Here is a 6,161-nt window from a genome sequence, read left to right as displayed (position 1 = left end):
CACTGTAAAAGTAAAATTTACTGCTCCAAGCCTAACCAGTGCTTGGTTCGGAATTTCTCCGAACTCAACCTTCTCCACTCAACCTTTGCCACGTAATCATCTAGTTATTGTACTCAACAGCGATTATTTTTTTGTAATCTCCGCTTAATTTATTATTAGTGTCACCATATTCAAGAAGCAATAAGAACAAGGTATAATTTGGACTAATTATTTATAAAGAAAAAAAAACCTAATTGAACATCTTTTTCTTTTTTTATTCATTTCTATTATTTTAAATCACCAGCCTCAAGGAATCAATGTAGCCAGATCTTTGGTGCTATATAAATGGATTAAATTATACTTAATTAATTAAGTAAATAATTTCATGTGAAATTTTATTTTATATATGATGCACAATCGTTATATTCTATAAAAAAAAAATTATAATTAATTGAAGTTGACTTGAATGGCTAAACGGTTCAGATCGTTTCAACTAAATCTCGACTTTGAGTCGTAATGTATGCAAAAAGTTTTAAGTGGAAGAATATTCATTTAAATGGTGTCTGACCAGCCTCGAACTTAAAAAGGACAAACTATAAAATTTTTATAAAACATAACCCTCATTTAACCCTTAAACTAAAACTTCAAAACTAATCAGGTGTTCAAAACCAAGGCTGCCTAGATGCTCGAATTCGCTCTGATTTTTTCCGATTAGTTTATTTTGACCTTTTCTTTGGCATCTATCCGTTTGGACTGCCTTGGCGTCGTCTAAGCAATACAACAACAACAACAAAGCGTTAGTCCCGAAATGATTCAGGGTCGGCTAACATGAACCATCATATAAACCCCTGAAATCAAGTCGTGTCAGCGACACAAATTCGCTCCCTCCACTATGTCCTATCCACTACCATATTTTCCTCAATTCCTAGTAAACTCATATCACTCTCGATCACCCTCCTCCAAATTTGCTTAGGTCTTCCCCTACCCCTCACCACTACATCCTTTTGCCACTCTTCGGTTCTCCTAACCGGCGCATCAAGCGCTCTACGTCTCACATGGCCAAACCACCTTAGTCGGTTTTCTCTCATTTTATTCTCAATAGATGTGACCCCTACTTTTGTCCTAATTATTTCATTACTCACCCGATCCTTTCTCGTATGACCACACATCCATCTCAACATACGCATCTCTGCCACCGACATCTTATGGATGTGACAGTGTTTCACTGTCCAACACTCCGTACCATATAACAATGCTGGTCTAATTGCCGTGCGGTAGAATTTTTCCTTCAATCTATTAGGCATGTCGGGGTCACAAAGGAAACCCGTAGCACTCTTCCACTTCGACCAACCAGCTTTAATCCTATGAGCAACATCTCCATCTACTTCTCCAACCGTTTGGATAATAGATCCTAAATACCGGAAGCAATCTGAGGCCTGAACAACTCTCCCATCTAGGGTGATTGTCCCTGCCTCCCTACTCATATGGCCGCTAAACTTACACTCCAAATATTTTGTCTTACTTCGGCTCAACTTAAAGCCTCTAGATTCTAGAGTTTGTCTCCATAGTTCCAACTTCCTTTCCACTCCTTCTTTCGTCTCATCAACCAACACAATATCATCTGCAAACAGCATGCACCATGGTATACCATTTTGAAGTGATTGTTAGTTCATCCATAACTTGCATGCACCATGGTACACAATATTCATAAATTGTGTTTTTTTTAATATTTTGGTTTAATTGCGTTATCTACTTTTTGATAGAAATTGGGACGAGACAGAACTTGGGCGGGGTGAGTACCCATGGCCCAAGAACTGACAAACCTGCAATATATTAATAAAAGAAAAAAGTGAGTGTTTGAACAAGAGAATAGAAAGGAGAACAAACAAAAAAAAGGGTAAAGGAGAAAAGATAGGAAAAGTCAAGAAAAACGCAAGTGTGAAATACTACAAATGTCATCATTGATAAACCTGTGGCAAAAAGCAGGAGCTGAAGGCCACTAATTGATCACCGAGGAAGAGACTCCAAACTTTGCCAATGCATCAGCAACTCTATTTCCTTCTCTAAAGATGTGTGAAAAGAGAATGTTCATCCTAGAGCAAATGCTGAGACAATGCAACCACTCTTGTCGAATACTCCAAGGAACATCTATGGAACAATGTCTAAGCAGATTAACTACGTACATTGAGTCTGACTCAACCCAAAGATGATGTCTAAGTAGGTACATTGCATTCTCTAGTCGTTTTTATGATATGAGTTAAGATTTAAAGGGTATTGTTTAATAACTTTTTGCGAATTATATTACTTATGAACATTATATTTTATTTGTTTGAGTTGTTTCAATAATATTGTTGTTGAACGTTTATATTTATGCATTTTTAAAGTTATATGTTACAAATGTACGTGTTTTTTGATAGTATAATATATATTTTAATTGAATTTATATAACAATTTTATTGATTTACAGATAAAAAATATAAAAATATAAATCCGATTAATTTCTTATTAATCCTCGAGGGCCTTGTCCGCTCCACTAGTGTTAAGCCCAAAATATACCTAAAATATCATTAACATTTACATCAATTTTATTACAAATTTATGTTGTTTATATCTGTTTAGATTACTTTTACTCTCGAATATCTTTCTTTCTTGCAGGGTACCTAAATATTTGGTAAAATCCAAATAGGAACGAAAAAGGATCAAAAACAGAAGAAAAACCCTACCAAAGGAGTCAAAGACAACGTAAATCGAAAGCACCAAGTCGAGGACACGAACGAAAGCAAAGAAGTGAGAAAACTCACCATGCCGCGACAGTGAATCCCCAACCCGCGGCCGCGACACGCGTGGTTTAGCCATTTCTCCCCTTCGTCCAACGTTCAACTTAATGCTACGTCATTCATGGCCGAGGATTCCTATCCTCGGTAAGTGCAGAAAATTTGCCAAAAGCATTTAACACATGCTGAAATCCAAGAAACGCGTTCGTTCAAGTGGATAAAGACGTCCTTTCACAACGGACACGACTCTTAACCAACGGATACATCACTTCAAACACAACCCTTCAACATCTATAAATAAAGAGTTGATGTTGAGAAAAAAGGGATGAAATGTTATAATATAGATATAGAATCAGAGCGTAGAACTTATGTCTAAGTTTTAAGTAAAAACATTTCGAGAGTTAGAAATTAGATTCTGTACAAAACAAGATGAGGTACACATATTGTTTATAATTTAATTACAACTCAGTAGCGTTTAGACATTGTTCCAGTTTTAGTTTGCATCATGGTAGTGGCCGACCGAATCCCTATTACGAAGTTACAGCGAGAAGATTGAGTAGAGTGTTCGCCCCTGAGCCTGACAACCTCTAAGGAAACCCAAGGAAAGGAACCGATCAAGCCGTTCACTTGCACGCCCTCGAAGAACTCGATGCTCCTTGTTCTCTGTAAACTTGTATCAATTTATATTTCATCTAATAAAGTCCGTTCTATTCGACAAATCGTTATGCAGCACTTATGTTAACCAATCCAATATAAGTGAGGCTGGTGTTTTCATTAATACGCAGTTGAATTCAAAATCATTACAAGGAAACTTTGTTGAACACTTAGGCAAATTATCATCTCGAAAGAGTTTTAATTTGAGTAAGGGCAACTATCCCGAAAGGGTTTTGTCGCGTTCAAAGCCAATTAATTAGAGGTTCCGTCATTTATTTCATCATCATAATTGATACAAAGTTTAAGTTGTTTTCTTTGCTTAATGCAAATGAATACATTTATTGTTTTTCTAAAAAGTTTTAAATGTTCCTGTTTTGTAAAATTCATCCTTAAATCAGAAGATCTTTCTAACAATCGATTTATTCTAAATATTAAATCTTATTCCAGCATTTTCAAGTATTCAAAGTTCATAAACTCAATTAAACAATTATTTTTCCTAAATTCAATTAGACAAATTTCACTTTTCATTTACAATTAATAGTAAATCTAACAAGTTCGAAATTAACAGATTCAAAAATAAGTTTTTCGTTAAAAAACGTATCCCTGTGGGATCGATATTTTTATTACTACAAGCGAAATCGTGCACTTGCAGAAATCGCTCAACAAGTTTTTGGCGCCGTTGCCGGGGATACGCCAAAATTTTTGACAAAATTTTTATTTTTCGTATTTTATTTTCGAATCTAGGTTTACACATTATTTTTATACAATTTTTATATTTTATTTATTTTTCAGTTTATATAACATATTTGTTTTCAATTTTGTTTTGAAGGTAGTTTGGCTCGTGTAACAATTTCAAGTTCATGCGCAGTTCGCGAAATTCGGGCACGCCACCAGACCCTTTTGATCCAGAAATTGAAAGAACACTTAAGAAAAACAAGAAAAACAAAAATAAAAACCAAACACCCTTAAAAACCAAAGTAGACCAGCCAGAAAATATGGCCGATCCACCGACACTTATGGATTATGCTAGGCCAGGAATGGCCGGTGTAACTAATAGTGTAGTTAGGCCCCGTATAAACGCAAATCAATTTGAAATTAAGCCTGCTTTGCTTAATATGTTGCAAAACAACGTAACGTTTTATGGACTACCTAACGAAAACCCTAATGCACATTTGACAAATTTCTTAGAAATTTGTGATACTTTTAAAATTACTGATGTAACAGCCGAAGCAATCAAACTTCGCCTCTTTCCTTTCACTTTGAAGGATAAGGCAAAAATTTGGTTAACTTCTATGCCTGCTGCAACATTTGAAACTTGGGACCAATTAGCCCAAGCGTTTTTATCAAAATATTTTCCCTTAGCAAAAACCGCAAGAGTCATCAAAGAATTGACATCTTTTACACAAAATGATAATGAAACTCTTTATGAGGCTTGGGAACGTTTTAAAGAACTTCAACGTTTATGCCCACACCACCAACTGCCAAATGCACTCTTAATGCAGACATTCTATAATGGATTAAATCCTACAACTAGAGGTTCATTAGATGCTATGTCTGGAGGTTTATTTATGAAGAAGACGTCCGCCCAAGCAAGAGAACTTTTGGAGGAAATGGTAATCAACAGCAGTATGTGGCCCGCAGAGCATGGACATATACCAACGGCGAAACCATCATCCTCAGGTACATCATCGGTTAAAGGTATAATGAATCTTGATCCAGTTGCGATGTTACAAGCCCAATTTTCTGCCTTATCGCACAAAGTTGATAGGTTTATGGCACCGTGCGATCCTAATGGTAATCCGATCCAGACAGACATTGATTACGAAGGTATGAATGAGATAGAACATGTAAATTTTGTCCAAGGACAAAACCAAACTACTAATCCTTATTCTAATACTTATAATCCTGGATGGAGAAATCATCCTAACTTTAACTGGAAAGATAGTAATAATAATAATAATGCAAATGCTAATCAATATCGTGTAAATAATTATCAAAATCAAACAAGAGATACGATTAGCAATTTATAGATGCTATGAATGGAAAGGTAAGTAATCAAGACGATGGTTTTAAACGGATCGAAAGTAAATTCGATCAGCTTATCAAAAACCAATCATCTAGCATCCATAATTTGGAGGTTCAAATTGGACAACTTGCTAAATCAATTCCATCCCGCAAAGAGGGAAGTCTTCCCAGCCAAACGGAAGAAAATCCGAAAGAGCATGTTAAGGCTATCACTCTTCGTTCGGGGAAAAACTACTTAGGTCCGGAAATGCCCGGAAATTCAACTTTACCTGGAAATGATTTACCAAAATCCAAAGAAGATACGTTACAACAAAAAGATACACCAATTGACTCTAGTACGAAACCTTTTGTACCAAAACCACCTTTTTCACACAGGGTCCGAAATAAGGACCATGATAAACAACTTTTATCATTTTTAGATAAACTTAAAAATTTGCATATAAATTTAACATTCATGGATGCAATTACACAAATTCCTAACTATGGAAAATTCTTGAAGGATTTAATTTCAAAAAAGATTAGTTGGGAAGGAATTTCATCCATTTCGCTTACTGAAGATTGTAGTTCGATAGTATCAAGCAAATTACCTACTAAACTTAAAGATCCCGGATGCTTTACCATTCCGTGTACATTGGGAAATATGGAATTCCCAAGTTGTCTTTGTGATTTAGGAGCTAGTATAAACTTGATGCCATTGTCTATTTTTGAAAAATTAGGTTTAGAAGAAGA

General features: G+C 35.4%; 1 non-coding gene across 1 annotated transcript; it reads right to left on the bottom strand.

Annotated features, from left to right (window-relative positions):
• Positions 1–4,780: 4,780 nt before the first annotated feature.
• On the bottom strand, positions 4,781–4,887 carry LOC136216132 (small nucleolar RNA R71). Its single transcript, XR_010683125.1, has one exon. It is a non-coding gene; the product is annotated as a small nucleolar RNA R71 (small nucleolar RNA).
• Positions 4,888–6,161: the final 1,274 nt, after the last annotated feature.

This window comes from Euphorbia lathyris, chromosome 1, assembly GCF_963576675.1.
Source record: "Euphorbia lathyris chromosome 1, ddEupLath1.1, whole genome shotgun sequence".
Lineage (NCBI taxonomy): Eukaryota > Viridiplantae > Streptophyta > Magnoliopsida > Malpighiales > Euphorbiaceae > Euphorbia > Euphorbia lathyris.
This window is presented reverse-complemented; position numbering and strand designations above follow the sequence as displayed.